General features: G+C 52.2%; 1 pseudogene; it reads left to right on the top strand.

The window, feature by feature from the left end:
- LOC140681250 (uncharacterized) overlaps window positions 1-24,898 on the top strand; it is a 57,639-nt pseudogene that overhangs the window by 23,414 nt on the left and 9,327 nt on the right.

Raw genomic sequence — 24,898 nt, 5'->3', positions numbered from 1 at the left:
CAGTGCCGCACGGCCTCCAGCACCTGGCGGAACAGCTGCCGTGCCACCTCTTCAGACAGGAACCTCCGTGCCCGAATGAAATGCAGGAGGTCCTGAGACCGCTCCGGCCGCTCCAGCACCATCACGATGTTGTTGGGGAGCTCAAGCCACTCCAGCAGCTGGACCACACCAGGGAAGCCAGTGGACACCTTGTCCAGCAGCACGATCTCCAGGGGTGCGCTGGTGCCATCGGGCTGCGGGAGGACCACGGTGCCACCAGTGGGACTGATGTCCTGCCAGGGCTGGGGAACCCCTCAGCCAGCCCGGGATGCTCTGCGCCCTGCGCTGGCCCCACGCCCGCTCCCCATCGAGGGGTCCTGGTGGCTTCCCCCATGCCGGGCCTCGCCTCATCCCCGCCCGGCATGGCCCGGCTGTTCCCGCTGGCCCCGCTCACTCACCAGCTCGTCCCAGTGCCAGATGCGGTTCCGTGGCACCCTTTTGATGGCCACCTGCAAACCAAAGGCAGCACCGGGTTCAGCTCGCCGCCCGCCCTGCCGAGCCCCATCCTCCTGCTTCCGCCTCCTCCTTCCTCCTCCTCCTCCTCCTCCTCCTCCTTCTCTTCCTCCTCCTCCTCCTCCTTCTCTTCCTCCTCCTCCTCCTCCTTCTCTTCCTCCTCCTCCTCCTCCTTCTCTTCCTCCTCCATCCTCCTCCTCCTCCTCCTCCTCCTGCGCCCGCCGCCGGCCCCGCCACTCACCGGGGCACCGTCCGAGAGCCGCGTGGCTGCGAAGACGCTGCCGAAGCCGCCGCGCCCCAGCAGCGAACCCACTCGGTAGCGCTGCTGCAGCGCCTCCTGCGCCTTCCCTGCGGGCGGGACGCGGCTGTCAGCGCTCGGCCCGGGGCCAGGAGCGGCCCCCGAGCACCCCTCAACCGCCCCGGGCCGGCCATCCCCAGGCCTTCGGTATTTTAGAGTGTTTATAACTTGCTAAGTGACCCATCTTAGAGGTGAGATTCATTTGGAATTCACATCTTGGAGAAGTCGTGCAACATGGAAGAGGGGAGCATAGAAATTAAGAGGAAAACATTTTAGATAGTTTCTTTCATCTTCATTTCACTTCTGGAAAGCTGTTTCACTTTTCCAGGAATCTTCTCCTGTCTGCTCTTGTCAAGAACCTCTCATGGAGAACAAGGTCTAGCTTCTATCCCAAGATTTGCCACCTACTGCAGCTTCTCTTGGCTTTCCACACTGCACTGTGTGTGCAGCATGTATTTTGCAGCAAAGCAGGCCAAATGTTTGGAGAACGTTACATGTCCTTTTTTTTCCTGGGGGTCTGGGGAGTTGTGCCACTGGTGAAGTGGCACAATTGTGACTGTTTGTCCTGGTTTAGAGCAAATGTTGTGAGGAAACCTCCAAAAGGAGTCCGTCTACAAATCAAGTTCAAGTGGCCCCTCCCCCTACTATTTCAGGAGAAGACTTCCCTGGAGAAAAATGAAAAAAAACAGTTTATTTATCAAGTAAAGTATTCACAAGCATGAATAATATGAAATAAAACCCCTCTCAGTTCTGAAGAGATGGCAATTCAGAAAGTCCTGTTTGTGGGTTGTAGTTGGCTCACTCGGTCTCTTCTCAGTCCCTCTGGCCCTGGAATGCAGGGTCCCAGACCTCGGTGGGCCACAGGTGTGAGCTGCCGGTGTTTTTCTGGGTTTTCTGTCCAGAGCTGGGTTAAACAGTTCCAAGAAAAAGGAAAGCCACAGTCTGAGCGGAGCCTTCTCTTCCTCAGGTAGCTGAAAACCAAATTGCTACACCTGGGCTGTGAAGACACCAAGAAGTTTCCAAATCTGGGCACTGGTGGTCCCAGCAAACACCACACCTGGCTGGTTTCAGGATTGGAAATTTCTGGCTTTTGGGTTTCTGTGCCAGCAAATTCCTGGACTTTGGTTGTTCTGGCACCAAAAAATTTCCTAATCTGGGCACTGGTGGTCCCAGCAAACAGCATATCTGGATGGTGCTGGAGCCAGAACCCAGAATCTTCCAAATTTTGGCTTTCTGTGCCAGCAAATCACTGGGTTTGGGATGTGCTGGCACCAAGAAGTTTTCAGATCTGGGCCCTGGCGGTGCCAGCAAACACCAGATCTGGGCCATGTTGTTGGCAGCAACAGAAATCTGCCAGATCTGGGCACTGCTGGCACCAGGAAATTTCCAAACCTGGGTACTGGCGCAGCAAACAAGATGTGGGCAGGGCTAGACCTAGTGCCAGGAAGTTGCCAGGTTTTGGATTTCTGTGCCCGCAAATTGCTGCACTTGGGCTGTGCCTGAAGAGGGAAATTTCCAGATCTGGGCACTGGCAGTGCCAGCAAAGACCACATTTCAGGCTCCAGGTGCCAGGAAGGACTGGATCTGGACCCCTTCCTCTTTTCCTTCCTTCCTTCCTGGGGTCCTGCTGCCAGCAAACCCCAGATTGGGTGGTGCCGGCAACGGGAACTTGCCAGGTTTTAGCTTTCTTTGCCAGCAAATTGGTGGTCATGAGCAGCGACGGAAGAGGGAAATTTCCAGATCTGGGCACTGGAGGTGCCTGCAAACACCAGTGGAACCTTCTGGTCCTCGCCCAGACGGATGACCAGTGGTTTCCCCGAGAACTGGCTCTGGTGACTTTACAAAGAAAGACTGCTTTGATCTGGTTGGCGGGAAACAGAACTTCAATGAAGGCGAACACAACAAACAGGACGGCACGCAGAGTACAGAGAGCGAACGAGAAGAAAGCCTGGGTCCAGTGTCTAGCAGGGATATTGATGCATTTATATATGGGGAGGGGTAAAGGTGGGATCTGAGGGAAGGATCCAAGAGGAAGGAACGATTCAGAATACGACAATTCTTGCAGTAAGAAGTAAGCAATGGAAGTAAAGAGAAGTCAGAACTTTCTAGTAACAATCTGCATAACTGAACAAGAGGAGTATGGGTGGGAGCTCCTGCTCACCCTAACCAGAGAGGGTTTTCCCAAGGCTTTAAGCCAAGGTCTCCTTCTTCTTTTAAACCAACCCCAACACACCAGATTAGGGCGGTACTAATGCCAGCACCGGGAAGCTACCAGGTTTTGGCTTTCTTTGCCAGAAAATTGCTTCATTGGGGTTGTGCCGGCACTGGGAAATTGCCACATCTGGGCACTGGCAGTGCCAGTGCATGCCAGATCTGGGCAGGGAAAGTGCCGGCATTGGGAAATTGCCTAATTTTAACTTTCTGTGCCAGCATATTCCTGGAATTATGCTCTGCAAGCATCTGAAAAATTCTGGATCTGGGCACTGGCGGTGTCAGCAAACACAAGATCGGGTTGGTGTAGGCACCATGTCTATGCCTGGTTTTGGATTTGTGTGCCAGCAAATTGCTGGACTTGGGCTGCACCGGAACAGGGAAATTTCCTGGCATGTGCTGCATGAATCTTTCAGATCACAGCAAGTGAGTCCATACACAAAAGCATCCAAATTCTCAGAGAGGGAGTCAAGAAACTGCAAGTAGAAGATGATGAAGAGTGGCTCAAATGACTATTCAAAAAATGGAACTTATCTGGTTGGGCTTTATCTTTGGTCAGATGGGTTTACTGATTTTTGGAGCTGTTGTTGTTGTGTTTCTATTGTTACCCTATTTTGTAAGTTGTCTGTTAAGAGCTGTCCATAAATCTTTACAGAAAATTTTTCTAAAGAGAGGGGAAGATGTGGAAACACGTCTGGCTGGAATGAGTGGTGGTTTGGCCTCAGTATGAGACCACGGGGAACAGGACACCTAGTCAGGTCATGGCGAGAAGAGTGGGGCCATGGGAGTCAATATGTTAATAGAACTATCCGACATTTGGTCAGGTTTCTGGTTCTTGTTCTCAGTTGGTTTGGAACCTGTTGTGTGTAAGGTCATGTTCCAAGTTTGTGATTGGACCCTTGCCCTCAGAAGACCCGTCTGCCTTGTTCCGTTCACCATGCCCCTGGGTCTTTGCATCTTGCCCCCAGACTATGCAGTTTTCCACATTTGTTATTTTGTTGTTAAAATCTTTATGTTTCAGGCAAGACCATGGTACCATTCCTCATTTGTTTTGCCGGTTCCCCCGACCAAGCCGAACCAAGGATCAGAGCAAGAGAAGACTGCAACAATGGAGTGGTAGGAAGTGCAAGGGAACACAGAGAGAGGTTGACACAGCAATTCAGGGTTGGAATAGGAAAGGCAAGCCAAGTTAGAGGAGGGGTGGGACTGGCAAGGCAATGGAGAAGAAAGAAGTAAGCAGATGACGATGGTGAGGCAAAGGGTCTGCAAGGTAATGCAAGGCAAGGGAGGGGTAGCAGTGCCATGCAAGAAAAGGGCTGGGCCTGTAAGGCAAGGCAAGGTAGCGGTAGGCAAGGGAAAGAGAATAAGGAGGAGTAATGCAATGACGGGAAAAAGGAGGAGGAAAGTCAAGGTAGGGTATGAGTAAGCAGGGAAATGCAAGATAAGGGAATCGTGAGATGGGCAATGGAAAGACACAGAGGGTTCAGTAAAGCAAGAGTAGGGATGGTCAGGCATGGCAAAAATATTTGGGGTAGGGTAAAAAAGGCAAGACAAGGCAAAGCAGGAGTAGGCAAGGAAGTGAGACTCAGGAGAAGGAGGCAACAGAAGGCAAGGCCAGGGAAAATAGCAGAAGAAAAGTCAAGGTAGGGGATGGGTGAGCAAGGTAATGCAAGGCAATGAAGTCATAGGAAAGACAAGGGAAAGACATGAGAGATCAGTAAGGCAATACATAGCTGGAGAAGGCAAGGCAAGGGACAAGAAGGATGTGAATGGCAAAATAAAGCAAGGACGGTGTAAAATGGGCAAGGCAAGGCAACAGAAATACCTTGCATGCCTATCCCCACCTTGACATAGCTAAATATATCTTCCCTGCCCTTCCATTTTCTAGCTTTCCCCTTCTGAGTCTTGCCAACCTTGCCTACTCTAACCCGGCACTGCTTCACTGACCCCTGTGTATCTTTTCCTTGCCCTTCCTGCCACTCCATTCCCTTTCATTGCCTTGCTTACCCATCCTTCACCTTCATCTCCCTACCCCTTTCTTCCCTAGCCTTGCTTTGCCTTGCCTTTTCTACTCTCCCTGCCTTGTCTTAGCAACCCCCTTTTGTCGTTCCCTTGCCCTTCCTTCAACTCCACTGCCTTGCATTGCCTTCCTCACGCATCACAACCTTGAACTTCCTATCCCTTTGTTTCTTGTCCTTGCTCTGCCTTCTCCTCCTTCCTGTTCATGGGCAAGCAAGGAAGCGCAAGGCTTGCATTGGACTTTGCATTGCTTTCTGAGCCCTCTGCGTCCTACTTTTACCCTTCCTAACACTACCACCTTGTTTTGCCTGGTTGCTCACCCATTCCCCATCTTGAGGTTTTATCAGGGACCATTTTCCACATATGTGAGACAAACCCCCCCAGTGCTGACTTGTACATTTTCTTAATAATATAAAATATTACATACATATCATTCTACCGGCGTGATTTATCTTTATTACATATAACAATCCCTCCCCTTCTACATTAACCCATCAATTCATGCCTAAAACCTCTATATTTAATGCTTTCTTCCCTTAGTTTGGTGCAATTACTTTTAATCTTACCTAAAAAGAAAAAACCCTCAGTTCCCTCTTAGTTTCCATCACCCCATTCTTCTTTTGGAATTTCTTGGTAAAGCCTGTAAGTATTCCCTTCTTCTTTTACGTGCCCCTCGAACTTGGCCAAGGCCTCTGCTGCTCTGGTGTGTGGGTTTTCTTCACCTAGTCTCATTATTTTAGATACCTGATTTATTTTTCCAGTTGCACACTCTGGGTCCGTGGGCATGGCTGCTACCTGCATCCCTTGTACCACTGAGTGTATTAACCTGAAAAGCAGGGTACCATGCAGGGCAGGAAGAAGATTCCGGCTATTGAGCACAATGCAAAAAGTACAACCTTTCCCCCCGCCCCCGAGTACTATCAAACAAATGGTCCCATCAGGATGCTTGGAGGATGGAGTTCCACTTTTGCACCTGAACGTGTGCTACCCTTTTGATTTCAGTTGCCAAGCCTCTGATGGTCTCTTTAGTTCTTGTGCCACCTGCCTTATTTTATTCTCCGGGCCCACCCCCTCTTTATTTCTTGAGAAGCAGAATGTTCTATCATATTGCAGACAGACCCTGTCATCCTGATCCTCTAAAAGGTCAAGGATAACCGGTTCATTTTCGAGGGAAAATTTTTTCTTATATTTTGAATTCCCTCCAACCCAATATGTCTTTCCACCCATCACACACATTCCCAATTGATTCTTATCATAACACAGTGGTTTAGCCTGAAAATAAGCTACAAATACTGACTCCATTTTTCCCCCAACCCATACTGTGCGATCACGCTTATCACAGATAGGGACAGGTATTCGTTCAGCATTCCTCTTGCATGTTTTGTGCTCTGACTGCCTTTTCTTAGGGGTCGCCCTTTTTAGATCACACTTTATTTTCTTACACTTCCCCCATTGAGTGCCATTTATGGGATTATATCCTCTTATCTTGTCCTGGCTGCAGTTCCTGGGGGTTGGGAATGTTGGAGCCCCCGATTCCCCTTGTCCCCTCTGGGCATTCTGTACGCATGGTACGTCCTCGCCGCCGGGGCCTCGTACATCCGTGCTGGGTAAGCAACCTGAATGCGTACTAATTTTGAGGCCCATTGCTAGGCTCAGGATCATCAGGACCCCCACTATGAAAACTCCTCTGCCTCTGCCTTCGCCCAACTGGGTTGCAACCAGCGGCGGGGTAAACCATCTTCTCAGCAGCAGTAGTCCTCTGTGGTGTCGTGCCTGGCCCGAGCTGCATCCCTCCGTTTAAAGATGCCCCACCTTGATAGTTTAACTGAGTCTGCGCTGCAGGGTACTTTGTTTAATCTCCAGCATTCAACAGTAATGATCTGAGCTTTTGACCTCAATTTTCCCCTCACCCCATTTTGGAATAGGCAAAACCACACCAAGGAATCTACTTCAATTATACCCAGACTAGTGGTGATCCCTAAAACACGGCTAGTCAGGCACTGTTCTTCCTCCAGGCACTTATCACACAAACCCTTTGGGTTTTTATTGCTGTATCTGTAGTTAAGAGGACAAAACAAAACAAAACAGAACAAGAGCCTTCCTAATGAGGTGACAAAGGAGCCTCTCTCCAAGTTTGGATGAGCACCTTGTCCCTGGGTTGCACTTTATGTATGGAGAAACCAAAGGGGGTACTTTGTGTTATTATTCTCTGCTTTCACAATTCCTGCAGATTCTTGTTCATGGACATGTGATACGGCTGGATCTGTCCATCTTCTACCCTCGGGTGCCCCACCAGCATGCCGTGTTCGTAGGGCATCCCATATAGCATTTTAAAGGGTGACAGCCCAGTCTCAGAATGAGACAGGGGCCGAATATGTAACAGGACTAAGGGGAGGCATTTTAACTAGGACATTTTGTTTCCAAAATCAATTTAACCAATTGAGCTTTTAGTGTTTGATTCATCCTCTCGACTTGCCTGAATAACTTTTTGGCAAATCATACACCCTTGCACCTCTTGTTTCACTGATTCATAAATCCCCTTACACTCAAAGAATCTCGGGAATTGCTCTGTCAGGGCCTGAGCTCTCCAGTGTGTCTGTTGATGTAGTCTCCTTAGGATTTTTCTGGTATAATCTTTAGACAATAACTCCCTCCCACTGGGCAATTTCCACTTACCTCCTTCTAGCTGGCCTCCTATTTTTTCGTCCCCCTCAGTTTCTTTTGGGGAAGGGTGTGGGGGATATTCCCAGACCTTCCCTTCTTCAATTCCCGGGGTACTTACCTTCAGTAGAGCCACGCTTTTAGCTTCTTTGTCTGCTAAGTTATTTCCTTGGGCCATAAACTGCATTCCTGTTTGGTGCCCTTTCACGTGGACTATGGCAATTGCTTCTGGCCCTCTAATGGCCTTTAAAATTTGTCTGATTATTTTTTCATGCACTAGACCTCACCCCCGAGTGTTAAGTAACCCTCATTCTTCCCAAAGTTTTCCAAAAGTGTGTGCCACCGCAAATGCATATTTCAAATCTGTGAAGATCGTTCCCCTTTTCCCCTTTAATTTCTGTAAAGCTCTTAAATACTGCATGCAGTTCACAAGTTTGTGCTGACTATCTGGAATTCAGGGGTTCTGATTCTATGACTTCCCCTGTTTACAAGTTTATAAAATGCAGGGGAAGAACCACAAACTCACTGGGAAAGGTGGTATCTCTAAAGTGTCCACTTTTCTCAACACAAAAGAGCATACAATACTTCAGCACCCATCCACATCAGCTTCCTCTGGTCCCCACAAACTCTGGACACAATCAGAATAACAGCACACAGTAAAATTCCAGGAATCAAGTCTGAACCACAGGGGCAGAGGAACATCCCCCCCCGCCCCCAATCCCTCACCAAGTTCATCTAGCCACAGTTAAAATGTGCACAGTCTACACAAATCACCACTTGTAAACACAATAAATGTCCTCTCCCACGTTTCCCCACTTGTTCCACTTCTCCGCGGGCCCTCCCTGCCCCCACAGCTTATCCCAGCCAGCGCCTCGGGCCTCACTCGGTCGCTTCAGATATGAGTAGAACTTCCCCCCACCCCGTGCCATGGGTGCACACACTCTTTCGCTCATTCACTCACTTTATACACCATGCACTCACACCATTGGAACACATTACCTACACAATGTCCAGACCCAAGCATACAAATCCATTTACTACTGCATGTCCTGATTCCCTTTTTCCCATCCATGACCCTCGCCGAGCTATGTACAAACCACTTTATCCCTTCTTCTAGTTTTTCCACTTCTAAATCTGGTCTTACTTTTGGTTTGCAGCCCCACCACTTCAGCACAATCATGGGTAGGCACTCCTGTGGTTTCCCCAAACAGAAACCGGGCGGGATTTTGTGACGAGGTTTTTCGTAGCTCCAAATACCAAGAGTGGATTGTTATAGCCTCATATTTTAGAAGTCTGGCATCACCCATCTGCTTGTCTGCCCCCTTCTGCAGAACACTTCCCACACTGTGCGGGGTGCAAACCACCAATGGTGCCCCAAAGGTCACCCTCCCAGCCTCCTCCACCAACACTGCCACCGCCACAATTGCCTGCCCTGCAAGCACGCAGCCCCCCCGCCCACAGAGTCCAAAAGCCTTGACACACACGTGTCGGTCTCAGATTCAGGCAAAGAGAGAAACAGAAAGTTTCTAACCAGGCAGAAGGCTGAGAAAGTGCTGAAAAGAATGTAAATAAGGTTCTTTATCTTTCTTGTTGTTCACATTGCTTATAGTTAAGTTCTACCCCTGTGCGTCATGCACTGTGCACCAATGGTGAGGGTTGTTTTCACTTTAGGACCAATAGAGTTAGTCTGCATGAAGCTCTGTATAAAGAGCAATGCATTTTGAAATAAATCAGAGTTTTACTCTCTCCTTCTGAAGCGGAATCATCTCATTCCCATCCACCCTCAACAGCGTCAGCACACACACACCACCGGCCTCTTGGCCCCTGCCCACTCCCAAATCAACACTCCATGAGCAGTGTGACCACTGGCGTCCACAAACAGCTGAAATGGGTCTTCCCCACATCAGGGAGGCTCAACACAGGAGCTACCATAAGGATCTCTTTTAGCTCCTTGAAGCCCTCCTCATCCTGTTTTGTCAGGGATCTGAAGAGTCTCCAGCGTCACTGGACCCTTTGGTTCTGCCTGCATCTAGAAGTGCCACAGATGTGCCAAGTGGGGCCAGTGACCCATATTCCAAGGGCAGTGTAGGCAGGAGGGCATGAATAAAGAAGAGCCATCCCCACTTTCAAACCCTACCAAAGACACCATAAATGTCACTTTGTACCTTTAAGAGACAGCTGAGAACTCAGAAGGAAATGCTGAGCATATTCACAGGGTGAAAAAGAAGGGAATCTTCCAGGCAAGTTAAAGTTTCAGAAGCTTTATTTTCAATCCTAATCTATAATCCTTCTCTACAATCCTACTCTACAAAACTACTCTTCAGTCCTATTCTTAGCTGGTTATGGAAGAAATGGTCCTGATGTGATTATCACAGTGTTTGCTTCACCTTCCTCCTCTTCACTGAAATAATGAGTGCTGCCAGGGTAGACGCTGGCTTGGCTGATACCACTGGATGCTGCTCACAGGAAAACAAACAACAAAAACCAATAAAGTATGACTTTCTAAGCTCAGTGCTTCACAGATTCAATCAGGATTCCTCTGTTACTTAGAAAGACCCAGAAAGAGGAGTGATGGGACCGTAGGAGCGATGGGACCATCTGCTCCCCAGTCACAATGTGCAGGACCTTGCCATCACAGGAAAACATGCCCAGAATCCCACTCATCCTTTTATTCTGGTTTCTCCATCCTGCCGGGGTCTTTGCCCTGCCAGTGCCCTAGAAAGTGTGCTTTCTGTCCCTGGGGTTCCTGCCTTTCAGGAAACTCCAATGACTCACATAGGTCCCTGTCTTTGAAAGACAGGCACCATGCTCATTCCCACAGGAGACAGGGCAGTGTCTCTCTTGGTACCTTCCTTCCCAGCAGGGCCAGCCGAGGGGCGCTGGGTCCTGCAGTTCCCTCTTTGCCACACAACCTGGCAGTCAGCCTGGGCCAGTTCCCCTCTGCCTGAGCGTGCCAGGCAGCAGATGGGGCTGGGGCAAGTCCTTCTCAGCTGTCCCTGTTTGTGTGCCAGACGCCTCTAAAGGTGGGGTGGGGGGCACAAACCAGGGCCCCTCAGAGGCTCACAGGGAGGCCCCACAGCCCCTCCTGCCCACAGCCAAATCTCTCCAGACTGCTCTGCCAGGACTGGCAGCCTTGGGTTCCTCTGCCACCATTTCATGGCTCTGTACTCTGCATTGCTCTACTTCAATTCTTTTGCTGTTAGGTAAAACAGAACACACCACCCAGTTCCAAAACAGGGCAACAGAGACAGTCAGAAAACGGAGCACCTGTCCTCTCAGGAAATGCAGAGAGAGGTGGAGTTACTCAGTTTTGTGAGGAATGGGACCCAGGGAGACTTTATTGCCGCTTTCCAAGACTTCAGAGTGGCTTTGAAGAAAGTGGGGGACACCTTTTTTAACAGGGCCAGTTACAATAGAATGTGGGTGAATAGTTTAAAACACAAAGGGGATCTAATCAGAGTAGGTCTAAGGAAAACCTTGTTTACTCGATGCATGGTGCCACCCTGGCACAGGTTGACCCAGGAGCTTGTAGGTTCCCCATCCCTGCAATCATTCCAGGTCAGGTGGGACAGGGTACTGAGCAACCTGATCTCTTTAAAGATGTCACTGCTCGTTGCAGGACACTTGGACCAGAGGACTTTACAGAGCCCTGCCAGCCCAGCCCAGCCCAGCACTGCTCAGCATTTTCATTTGAAGAGCACCAAGAGTGGAGGTGAGGAGGAAGGGGGCTCATCTGATGCCTCGGGCCTCAGTGGAGGAGGAGCCCATCCCTCGCACACTCTTTCACCTGCAGCCCCTTTGCGTTTTACCTGCAGGAGCTCGTCGGCAGACCAGCGCCGCTCCTCGTCTCTCTGCAGGCAGCAGCTCAGGAAGTCACGCAGCCAAGCCGAGAGGAGCTTGGGCTGCCGCAGCTGTGGCGTCCCTGCTGTGGCTATCAGGTGTTTAGTCTGGAGAAAAAGGGAACACGAGGCTCCACCTGCTTCTTTCCCACCTGTAACTGCTCTCCCAGAGCCCATTGTTTAACCTCCATTCTGCAGTGGCAGTTTCTGCCCTGGCAGAGACCCAGAGATGACTTTCCTTTACCAACAAAAAGCCCAAACTCTGATGCAGCCACAACTTTGCCAACATCCTGCCAATCTTGTCTTGGTAGCCGATTTCATTGACTGACCTAGTTAGTGGGAACTACATCAGCAAAAGCACATCTCCTTCTCTGAGGATTCACACCAGCTGGACAGCCTTTTCGGAAGGGGGACTTTGCTATGTTAACTAATTCCAAGGATTAGTACATGAACGGCATCTCTGCAGTGCTTGTTGGTCCCTTAAGCACAGTTGCCATAGAACAAGACTCATCAAGTTTTTAGTCCTGTTCTTGAAAACAATGGTAATTGGAAGAAAAGAAAGGAAATCCATCAGTTAATCCCCAGGTAAGGAAACAAACATTTACAATCTCATATTCAACACAGACACATTAAGATGCATGCACAAATGTATTGGGATGAAAATGCCTGCTTGGGCACACAGGAGCCACCTGCAGTTCTGTCTCTCAGCAGTCTGAAAATTTCAGCTTCCCTTATGCAGCAAAAGAAAAATTTTTCCTGCTCAGAAAAAGGAGAAATTCCATCCCTATGGACACCCTCTGCTCATTTGGCTTCTCAAGTCAATGCATGAATGGTAGGCCCATCCCAGAAAATGCCAGGAAACAACAGGAGGTTTTGGCAGGCTCTCCCCCTCACCAGGCTCCGGCTTGGTGATGTGGAGAACGTGGCTTGGGCTATGAGAGAAACACGGTCACTAAGTGTTTCAGCAACACTGCACAAGAAGCAGAAGAGACTCTGTGGCCTTTGCAGCCTCATGCTCAGGTTTCAGGCATGTTTCCCAGTGAGCAGAAACTGGACAGGGGGTTACGTTAAGCTTAAGGAATGCACAATTTCTTACAGGCAAACATTTTCCCAGCATTTTCCACTGCACTCTGTTTCCAGCAGACATCCCCACCCTGTTCCATGCCCCTGGCAGAGCCCTGCACCTACTATCCACGGGCACCAGGGAAGGGGGCAGTCACACAGGAGACAGCAACCAAAGCCCTGCCAAGTCGCAGCTGCAGGCCTGTATCTGCACAGGGTGCTCTGGCTGCCCCACTCCTCATGGAGTTTGGCTGGAAATGCAATTGCACTTTCTGCCTCAGGTAGCAGCACCATGGCTGTGCAAACAACAGCCAGGGGCCGTATTCCAAAGGCTCTGCAGTGTGGAGGAAGGGATGCCCTAAAGATTGGGAAATGAAACAACACACTTTCCAGACAATATAAGTATAGGAGGTAAGATCAAATCTGGTCTTTAACTGGAGGCCTCCAGGGACAGATAGGGAAAAATATGGGACCACCCCACATAGGGCCAATGTGGTTTTATAAGTTTGGGAAACTAGCATAATTGACAGGAATTCCCAATTAAAAGCACAAGTAAAGGGGAAATCTCCCCCCTTTGGTTCCACCTCTTCTGGAGCCCCTCTTTCTTTGTGACTAGCTGCACTAGCTGTACTGGCTACAGTTAGTTTATGGGAAAGTGTAGTTCTCCATGTCTTGAGAACCTGTTTGAACTTCAGTTCCCAGAGGAGGCAGGATAGGATAGGAACCTTTGGAAGGTGTTTTGCCTTTCTGCCTATCAGGAGAGGAAAAATACTGAAGTTACCTAGGAACTAGATAATTATACAACAATATTCTACAGAGCCATGCATAACTATGAAGGAAATATAAAAGCAAAAATCATTTTGGCATCAGAAGGAGACCCTTCCCCAATGCCTAACCATACCAAAACCACCACAAATGGGACTTTCCATCTTGTAAAAACAATGGACAATTCTGAAAGTTAACGTAGAGCTTATTCACAGGGTGACAAGGAAGGGAACTTTCCAATGGAGTTGAGGTTTGACAGAGTTTTTATTCTGAGTCCCACTCACTGGAGAGAGCCATCCTGAAATGGTCATCACCACCTCCTGAACTCCCTCCATTGCTTCACTGCGATGATCAGAGATGCCCATCTGGAGAGAGGCTCGACTGGCTTCAAATACGGATGCAGCCCAAAGGGAAAGCAACAACGACAACAACAAGGGAACCATTACTTTGCAAACTCAGTGCCTCACAGGCTCAAGAGAGATTCCCTGGTTCCCAGAAATACACAGAAATAGGACTGACAGGACCTTCTGCACTTCTGCCTTCCTGTCCAGGACCTTGCTGTGGCAGGCCAATATGGCCCATAGTCCCACTAATGTGTTCATCAAGGGATCTCCAGCAGCAGCAGTGGCGCAGCTCAGAAACCATCAGGCAGCAGCTCCCATTCCCTGTGCGTGCATGGGAGCAGGGCCAGCACTGCCAGGGCCAGGGCGGGCAGAGAGCACGGGCAGCGCTGATCCCAAGGAGCCACCGCTCTGACACTGCCAGCAGGACCCGCACTGAGACGAGGGGTCGGGAGGTGCCATGGGCACTGAGATGGTTTTTGCAGTGCATGAGGCAGCTCAGGTGCCTGCCTGAGCCTTGAGTAGGCAGCAGGCAGCTCTGACAGCAGCACCATGTGGCCAGAGAGCTGCTGTGTTTCAGACTCACAGCAAAGCCCACCCAGCAGGACAGCTTCCATGTCAGAGCTGCAGACCCGCTATCCTGTTACCTTGGTGGTATCCCAGGGCAAAATTTTGGACAGCTGTGACAGAGAATCTGTTCATCCAAGAGACTGATGACTCCACTCACAAGGAGCTCAGCACAAGCAGAGCTTGGGCAATCCCCGTGGGACCAGCTGAAGATGCCATTGCAGCTGAGGGGACAGGATCAGTGCCTGTAAAGGGACAATTCTAGTGAAGTACTAAGGCCTGAACAACAGGCCCTCAGCCAAAGCTGACCTCCAGATGAACCTTCCAACCAAACGTTATATTTATAATCGCTCATAAACAAAATATGCATGATCATTACCAGTATGATGTATGTATCTGCTCATTAGTGAAGCAGGTGTTTACCTCTCCACACTTAGAAGCGAGACAAGGCCACAAAATCAGATCTCTCTATCTGGCTTTGTTTGAAGGTATAGGGTCAAAGCAAACTCCCTTGGTTCCTCCCTGAGCGCTGGCCAAGGGGAGGATGAAACCAGATGTTCCCGCACTAGAAGTTATGGTACCTTGTTTATTCATCAGTATAAAATCTGGGCCCTCTCCCAGCAAAGTTGTCAGCCTCACCTGAGGGTGGGCGAACCACATAGGAATTCCCAGTTACTGGGAGTGCTTCTCCAATCCTTTGGTGTGACAGGGCATCCCCAGCTGATGTGTGTGTCAGGACAATGGTCAAGTATTAGGGTAACTGGTGATGTATCTTTCGTAGTAATAATCCGGTGCATTGCTTAGCTTATCCTTTTGTACTTCTTTGCTGCTTTGCCCTACAGTAAATGGCACTTCTTCCTTAAGTTGCTGTGGGTGTCTTTGTTGCTGACCCTGCCAGCAGGCCATTCCCTTCAGAACTGGACACGGTGGAGCCCTTCCAACACAGAACATTCTGTGATTCCGTGCTCACTTCTACAAGGTTTGCTCAAAATGAGTTTCAGCTAAAACACTTGAAATTATTTGCTGAACTTAGAGTTGTCCATGTGACATCACAGAGATATCAGTGTGACCGCAAAGAGATGTCCATGTGACTGAGATGTCAGTGTGACATAACAGAGATGTAATGTGAAATCACAGACAGCTTTGTGACATCACAGAGATGTTAGTGTGACATCACAGAGATTTCAGTGTGACATCACAGCGATGTAATGTGACATCACAGAGAGCTTTGTCACATCACAGAAATTCTGTGTGAAATCACATGAATTTGTGACACATCACAGATATGTCAGTGTGACATCAAAGAGATGTCCATGTTACATCACAGAGAGCTTTGTCACATCACAGAGATGTCAGTCTGACATCAAAGAAGGTTGTGTAACATCACAGAGATGCCAGAGTGACATCACAGTGATTCTGTGTGAAATCACATGAGTTTGTGTGACATCACAGATATATCAGTGTGACATCAAAGAGATGTTATATGACATCAGAGAGAGCATTCTGACATCACCGAGATGTCAGTGTGACATTACAGAGAGCTTTGTGGCAACACAGGCATGTCAGTGTGACATCACAGAGATGTCAGTGTAAAATCACAGAGATGTCATTGTGACATCACAGAGAGCTGTATGACATCACAGAGACGTCTGTGTGACATGACAGAGAGATGGCCATGTCAGAGAGGTATCAGTGCGACCTCATAGAGATGTCATTGTGACCTCACGGACGGCTTTGTGACATCACAGAGATTCCTATGTGACCTAAAAGGAGGTGGTGTGACATCACAGACATGTCAGTGTGACATCACAGAGGGATGGTTGACATCACAGAGATGTCAGTGTAACATCACAAAGATGTCATGGTGACATCACAGAGAGCTGTTTGACATCACAGAGATGCCAGAGTGATGTCACAGAGATGTCTGTGTGATGTCACAGGAGTTTGTGTGACATCACAGACATGTCAGTGTGACATCACACAGATGTCATTGTGACATTACATAGAGCTGTGTGAAATCATGGAGATGTAAGTGTGACATCACAGCGATGTTACGTGACATCACAGAGATGTCAGTGTGAAATCACAGAGATATCAGTGTGACATCAAAGAGATGTCCATGTGACAGAGATTTCAGTGTGACATCACAGAGATGTCATGTGACATAACAGACAGCTTTGTGACACCACAGAGATGTCTGTCTGACATCACAGAAGGTTGTGTAACATCACAGAGATGCCAGAGTGACATCACAGTGATTCTGTGTGAAATCACATGAGTTTGTGTGACATCACAGATATGTCAGTGTGACATCAAAGAGATGTTATATGACATCACAGAGAGCTTTGTGACGTCACAGAGATGTCAGTGTGACATCATAGGAAGTTGTGTGACATCATGGAGATATCTGTGTGGCATCACAGTGAGCTGTGTGACGTCACAGAGATGTCAGTGCGATCTTACAGAGATGTCAGTGTGACATCAAAGAGATATCATTGTGACATCACAGAGATGTCTGTGTGACGTCACAGGAGTTTGTATGACATCACAGATATGTCAGTGTGACATCACAGAGATGTCAACGTGATATCAGAGAGATATCAGTGTGACATCGAAGAGATGTCCATGTGACAGAGATGCCAGTGTGACATCAAATAGATGTTATGTGACATCACACAGGGCATTGGGACATCAAAGACATGTCAGTGTTACATCCCAGAGAATTTTTTGACATCAAAGATATGTCTGTGTGACATCAGAGATGCCCCTGTGACATCACATAGAGCTGTATGACATCACAGAGGCATCTCTGTGACATCACAGAGAGCTGTGTGATGTCACAGAGATAGCAGTGCAACCTCACAGAGATGTCATTCTGACATCACAGACAGCTTTGTGACATTCTTATATGACATGAGAGGAGGGGGTGTGATGTCACAGAGATATCATTGTGACATCACATAAAGCTGTGTGACATCACAGACATGTCAGCGTGACATCACAGATAGCTGTGTGACATCACAGAGATGTCCCTGCTACATCACAGAGATGTCAGAGAAACATCACAGAGATGTTATGTGACATCACAGAGAGCTGTGTGAGAGCACAGAGATGTCAGTGTGACATCAAAGACATGTCCGTGTGACATCATAGAGAGCTTTGAGGCAACACAGAGATGACAGTGTGACACCACAGAGATGCCATTATGACATCTCATAGAGCTGTATGACATCACAGAGGCATCTGTGTGACATCACAGAGAGCTGTGTGATGTCACAGAGATATCAGTGCGACTTCAGAGAGATGTCATTGTTACATCACAGACAGCTTTGTGACATCACAGAGATTCCTATGTGACCTGACAGGACGTGGTGTGACATCACAGGGATGTCATTGTGACATCACATAGAGCTGAGTGACATCACAGACATGTCAGTGTGATGTCACAGAGATGTCAGTGTGACATCACAGAGATGTCAGTGTAGCATCACAAAGATGTCATTGTGACATCACAGAGAGCTGTGTGACATCACAAAAATAACTGTGTGACATCCCAATGAGCTGTGTGACATCAGAGAGACGTAAGTGTGACATCACAGATATGACATTTTCACATCACATAGAGCTGTCTCGCATCACAGAGAGCTGAGTGATGTCAAAAAGATAGCAGTGCGACCTCACAGAGATGTCAGTGTGACATCACAGAGATTCCTGTGTGACCTGACAGGAGGCTGTGTGACATCACAGAGAGCTGTGTTACATCACAGAGATGTCCATGTGACATCACAGAGATAACAGTGTGACATCACAGAGGGCTGTATGATCTTGCACCTTCTGGAAGATGGAGTATTGCCCACTCTGTATTGCCCGGAGCACATGCAATGTTTGAAGTGGCAGCTCTGACATGGCACTACTGACATCCTCTGTCAGGCATTCAAGGGCTGCAAGAGAGAGGAACAGAGCCACGGTCAGATCCCGACTCTGCGGGGAGCCGAGGGGAGCCCCCCCTGCCAGGGCCATCCCAGCCGGCTCTTGCCATGGCCGGGAGGGATCAGGGACCAAGGGGATCAGCCCGAAGCTGCTGGCCACGCATCCCCCACGTGTCCCTGAAATCTCTGTGTGCTCTACCTAGGAGAGCAGAGCTCTCCGCAGCCGGGGCAGGGCTTGCAGCTCGCCCCGGCAGCCCCCGCTGGCAGCCCGCTGCCCTGTCTCACCATTGCAGATCAGCTGGAGCTTTTCCTGCTGTCCCCTCAAGCTCCTCCCGGCCGTCCCTGGGAACACAGAGCCTGTCAGGCCCGGCGGCACAGCTCCCTGCCAGCGGCGCTGCCAGCCCTGTGCCCACACGCCCTCCTGGCCCGGCTCGTGGCTCACCCATGAACCTGACGGCGCCTCTCGCAGGGGCTCCTGTGGGCTCTGCAGGTAGGGCAGGGCCCGGCGCAGGTGCTCAGCCACGCTGCTGCTGTCCTCTGCCAGCTGCAGAGAGCGGCAGGAGGGAAGGGTTGGCTCCGCAGCCCCGCCGGGCCGGGGCTCCATGGGCACCCGGCTCGGGCCGCAGGAGCCTGGAGCAGAGCCCGCGCGGCCTCGGGCTGCAGCAGCGGGCAGGGGCACAGCTGCCAGCCCGCACACCGAGCACCGCGCTCAGGGGGCTTCTCCAGGCTGGGGCTGCGGCTTCCCGGCCCTCCTTACCAGGCACTCGGTGAACTTCCACAGCTTCTGGTTCTTCACCAGCTTTTCAAGATCCCTCCTCGTCAGGAACTCGGCCGCACAAAGCAGCGTTTCCTGAGAAGCCTGGAGAGCAGCAGAGACCCAGAGATGGCCCCACAGCCCAGGGCACAGGACCCGTCCCTGTGCCAGGGCCTGGAGGAGGCTGCAGCCTGCGAGGTGCCAGGGCAGGAGGCAGCCCAGCCCCTGCCAGGGAACAGCAGCAGCTGCCGAGTCCTCACCTCTGCCACTCGCTGGTTCTCATCATGGCAGTGGAAGGAGAGTGGGAGCAGGCTCTGGCACACGTGTGCCTTCAGGGCCTTTTTTTCCTCTTCTGGAAAAAAATCCAGCATCTCTCGGAAGATTAACGTGGAGCGCAACTTCACCTGGCTATCCTCCTGTATGAAAGGAAGGAAGAAAGACCTCAGCGTCAGCTGCTTCAGGCCCAGCTGGGCACAGCCTGTAAGTGCACAGGGCACAAAGTTTGTGGGCAGCACCCGCTGGCCGTGGCTGGAGGCGCAGAGCCTTACGTTGTCAAAGAGTGGCAGGAGCGCCTCAGCCAGCTGCAGGGCGAGGGCGATGGTTATTGGGGCACCATTGCAGAGAAATAAACCCCTGAGGAGAACCGTGGTCATCCGGAGCATGACACTGTCATTTTCCTGCCGGAGCTCCACGAGCCTTTCATGCAGGCTCCACATCCTTATGGCCATCTACTTGTGGAACACAAGTGTGTGAAACACCATCCTGCTGCCACAGGGCCCAGGGGCCAAAGGCCTGTGCCAAAGCACTCGGGCAGCTGCAGCAGGAGGCAGGAGAGCTGGCAGCAGCTGCCTCAGTGCCCCAAGGCCAGCCGAGCCCCAGGGACTGCCTTCCCCAGCCCCACGCTGGCAGCACAGCTTCAGCCCCTGCGCTCTTCTCACCGAGGCACTGGTGGTGCCGAGCACCACGAGGCCTCTGAGTGCCAAGCGAAGCCTCCCCCTGCACTCGCTCTGCAGGTTCTTTGACAAGAACTCCAGGACGCTGTCACGGCATTCACTCAGGTTCAGGCGCTCCAGGACCTGAAAGGCACAGGGCAGTGACGGGGGACCGGCCGGCGGGAGCCCAGAACCGCACAGGGCCGAGCCCAGGCAGCAGCACAGGGCGCGGGCTCCGTCCCAGGCACTGCGGCCAAGAGAGGGCAGAGAGCCGGGAGGCAGCTCAGCGAGGCGGCGCTGGCCTTCAGGCTCACCTCCACAAGGAACGCCAGGGCGGCCAAATCCCGGCATGGCGTGTCTTTGCTGAGCAGCCCGAGCAGCTGGAATGCAATCGCGGAACACACGGCTTCGGATGCGCGGTGCATTTCTCTGACAGGAGGAAATAGGAGCCAAACCCCTGAGCCAGCGGGGGCAAACCTCTCCCAGGACTGACTCACAGAGGTCTGGCCTTTCTCCAGCACCCTGCAAGGGGCAGCTGAGCCCTCTGGGAGGTTGCTGCTCTTGGGCACGCTCCTCTCCCAGCCTTTTGCAGCCTCCTTGGCCGTCCCTTGGTGACAAGGGCTTCTGGCCCACGGCCACGGGGACTGTGTGGGGCACCTGGGGCACAGGGCACACATGCCGGGGACAGCTGGGGAGCAGGGGGTCTCACCTGGCCAGCACGCCCACAGCACAGTGGTGGGTGTCAGCACAGAGCAGCGTGTCCCAGCCACCCTTGTCTTCCATGGCCACCACCACATCCTCATAGTGCAGTCGGCAGAGCAGGGCCTTCAGGGTCTGCTCTGCAAACCTGTGTGCAGAGCAAAGCCCAGGTCACACTGGGAGCACTGGCTCCTTCCCAGGGATGTGGCAAGGACAGGAGGACTGGGATGGAGCACCTGTTGGGACTGGTGGCAAGGCCGTGTTGCTGCTGACATCCCTTCCAGAAGGTATCGACCTCCTCTGGCATATCCAGAGTGCTGAAGAACACTTGGAAGAGCAGATGGACAAACAGGCGGGGGAAATACACGGTCACCATCTGTGGGACACAGGGCAGCTGGAGGATCTTCCACATCACCACAGTTGCCTGCAAAGGACAAAGCCCCTCGAGACAGCGCTCAGTGCCGAGGTGTCTGTGTGGCAGGGCCCGAGCACGGGAGGGAGAGGCCCGGAGAGACGCAGGGGGAGCGCCGGGCCTGGTGGCCCTGAAGCTGCCCCGAGGCCAGGTTTCAGCCCAGCGCCTGAGGCAGGGAGACGCCGTGGGGGAGGGAGGATGGAGAGCTGCTGGAGGGGTGGCCTTGGGGCCAGCAAAGGCAGAAACTCACAGCCAGGGCAAGGACAGCCGTGTGGTCCCCATTGGAGGTGCACGTGCTGTGCTCTGGCCAGCTCCCCAGCACATCGAGGAGTACGAGCATGGCCGGCTCTGCAGTCCTGGGCGAGCACATGATGCTCTTCCACATGGCCAAAGCAGCTCTGTGGGGTCAGAGCTCTGTCTCAGAGGAGTCTGGGACACAGCAGCGTGGCCTGGGTGGCAGTGGGGAGCTGAGCTGCTCTGCCAGCCCTGCCTCTGCCCACTGCCCCTCCCTGGCAGCACGCAGGCAGCCCAGCCCTGTGGGGACTGGCCCCTGAGGGGCAGGGGGGAAGCATGGCAGCACGCTGGGGGGCTGGCAGGGGCCAGGGCTGGCAAAGGGAGCAGCCAGAGGGCCCTGGAATTCTCTGTTGGTCAGACACCTGGGACAGGCTGTACAGGGTGAAGGGCTGCTCAGCCTTGTGGACACGTGAGCCCCGTACCTGTCACACACTGGGGCCACACGCAGGAGAGCCATCACCACGTCAGAGGGCTGTGCCTCTGTCAGATCCAGAAGGGGCCTGTACAGATTGTACTCAGGAAACTCATTGGCCACGAGGATGTACCTCACCATGGCGGGCAGCTGGAGAAGGCAGGGGAGACTTGGAAAGCTGCCAGAGGAAGGAATGTGCCCAGCTGCCCCAGAGAAGTGCTTCCCTTGCCACCACACTGCCATGGCCTCAAAGGCTTCCAGGGAGCAGCAGGCGTGGCTTGGGAGGCCACGCAATTGCTGGGAGGAGAAAAGCCAGGCCACAGGCTGCTTACTTGCTTTGGGCTGGAAGGACCCTCCTCCACAAGCATATCCAGCAGGTCAGCACTGGTCTTGGTTTTGAAGATGGGAGAGTACGCTCTGACCACAGTGCCCACGACGCTGCTCTCTTCCTCCCGAATCCTCTTCATGAATTTGCAAACCATCTGTAGCAGAAGGGCAAGAAGCCCGGGATGTTGCATGGAGTGCTCCGAGCACAGTGCTGGGCTGAGCAGTGCCAGCAGGCCCAGCCCAGGTGGGGATGGCTGCAGGTACCTGCGCTGTTCTGCGGAAGCGGCCACGGGTGCGTTCCTGCTCTCGTGTGCGCTGCACGGCTGCACCTGGCAAAGAGCGAGCGCAGCCCGAGCTGAGGGGCTGCGGGAGAGGCCGGAGAACACAGCCCAGCCCTGCGCTGCCCAGGCAGGGACAGCCCCGCGCCGCCCCAGGGCATGGAGCACGGCTGTGGGGTGTCTGCCCGGCCCCTATTCCATCCTGTCCATGGGCATGGCCCCAGGGGATGGGATGGGATGGGATGGGATGGGATGGGATGGGATGGGATGGGATGGGATGGGATGGGATGGGATGGGATGGGATGGGATGGGATGGGATGGGATGGGATGGGATGGGATGGGATGGGATGGGATGGGGCCAAGCTGGCTGCAGGCACCAGCCCTGTGGCCCCGCTCTGCCACTCACCCTTCTGTGGTGGCTGGAACTGCTCTTCCTCTTCAGGCTGCTGTGCTGGGGCAGCTCCAGGGCCTTCTTTCTCCTCCTTCCCCTAGGCCAGCTTGGGCACGCTCGCAGGTCTGTGCTCTTCGTCACTGCCTGGATTCATGGCTACTTGCAGAAGGTGAAAAGGAAAAGGTACGAGTCAGCAAGTGCTGCAGTCGTGCCTTGAGGGCACCTGCAAGAGTGAAGTCTTGGCAAGGCTTCAGGACAGCAAATCCTGCACTCTGGTCTTGGGGCTCCAGCCACAAGGACAGGAGACTCCTGTCAAGGACAGTGCAAAGCAAATGCCACGGTCTGCCCTCGAGGGCAGCTGCAGAAGAGATGCCTCGGGAAGGCCAGGGGTCACCAAGTGCTCTGGTCTGGCCACGAGGTCACCTGCAGGAGTAATACCTCGGGAAAGCTCCAGGTCAGCAAGGAACGAGTGGCTGTGCGAGGGCTCCTCACAACACCGCTCTCTCCGTCCTGTCCTGTCGCGTGCACAGAGCACTGTGGAGTGGCCTTGTCACTGCCAACACCTATGCCACAGCATGTCACAAAGGGCCCTTGGATACCCTGTCCCGTTCCATTCCACGGTGACCATGCTGCACCGTGTCACAAAGGGCCCTTGGATACCCTGTCCCGTTCCATTCCACGCTGACCATGCTGCACCGTGTCACAAAGGGCCCTTGCACGCACTGCCACCTGCCCTGGGGCCACCCCCAGCCCCCCAGAGTGGCCCAGGTTGGAAGGAATGCCTTGCCCCAAGTGTGTCAGACAGCCCAACAGGATCTTTAGGAACGGCTCAGACCATCAGCAAACGCTGCCCTGCTCTGCGGGCTCAGAGCAGCAGGAGCCCCCAGGGCTGCCGACGCAGCCGCGGCGGGAAGGGCACGGGGCCCTGCACAGAAGCTGGCACGGCCTCCTCGGGACACGTCCCACATGGTGGCCATCCTAAGCACGGCCGTGTGACACAGACCAGGAACGTGTGGGCCAGGGCAGGAATGCTGCTCTGAGCCTGGGGCCCGGGGAGCGCTGACATCAGCCGCTGAGGCACAGTCCCCGCCGAAGCAGAGTTCCCCCGAGCCCTGGCAGCACCGGTGCCCGTCTGCTGCCCCAGAAACCTGTGCCCCAAAAGGGCTTCTCTGCCAGAGGGCAGCCAAAGCTGGTGTGTGTTGCAGCATTTTTCAGAGAAAGAGGACATGAGTTATGAGATTTGAGCTACTCCAGTCTAGGCCTCAGATTTGGGCCTTGTGAGGCCTTCAAGCCTCTGACGCAGTTAGAAATTCAGAGCTTGTGGCGCAGATAGAAATAGTATTAAGGTGTGACGGGGACCACTGGGCTGTCTGGGTGTGAATTAGTATACGTTTATAGTGTAAGGCTCAAGCCACTTTAAGGAAAAGGTAAACAATGTTAGCCTACCAATCAGAGTGCCTTTGTTTCTGTAAACTATGTAGAAGCTTATATAAACTACCATCTTATCTCGAATAAACGGAGAACATTTGATTAACCACATTGGTTCAGATCTGCGTTTGTCTTGTCCAGTTTCCCGTTTTCCTGAGATTCCCTGGCTTTTGGTGTGCACTGGGGGCTGTGCTCCGTCCTACAGGGGCTGTTGGTAGCAGCACCTGGAGCAGCTGGTGGCAACACTTGGTGCGTGTCAGATGTTGTTGCTCCTTCCCGGAATGATTTTTTCACGGAAGGGATTAGCAGCAGCACAGAAACACCAACAGCTACTCAACTTCACAGGACAAAGAGAATCCACCGAAACACTGTCATGTTTCCTTGTGCTTTTGTGTCTTTCTTGCACTCTGAAAGAAAAAGAATTGGCCCAAGCCCTGCTATTCAAATCTCCAGCTGCTGTGTGTCTTCCTGTGGCAGCTCACGTGCAAACACAACTGGCTGCCTGCTCAGCTCGGCAATGGACGGCCACAAACAGGGAGGGCCCTGGTGAACATCTCTTTGGTCTGGTGGGGCAGCGAGGGCACAGGAGACAAAGACTGCTCCTCCCGAGTTCATGGGGCAACAGAGAGATTTTATTTCCCACGCCCCCCCTTACACAGGGCATTTGAAAGACCAGGCCTGGAAGCTCTCATTGGTTTGAGCTCCACGCCCCTTCAGGTTCTGGCCCGTGAGGTGCCTGCAGTTTTGGGAGATATTTGATTGGTCAAGAGCCCTGTCAATCATGGTA

Source organism: Taeniopygia guttata, chromosome 33 (genome assembly GCF_048771995.1).
Source record: "Taeniopygia guttata chromosome 33, bTaeGut7.mat, whole genome shotgun sequence".
Lineage (NCBI taxonomy): Eukaryota > Metazoa > Chordata > Aves > Passeriformes > Estrildidae > Taeniopygia > Taeniopygia guttata.
The sequence above is the reverse complement of the archived record's forward strand: the minus strand, read 5'-3'. Positions and strand labels throughout refer to the sequence as shown.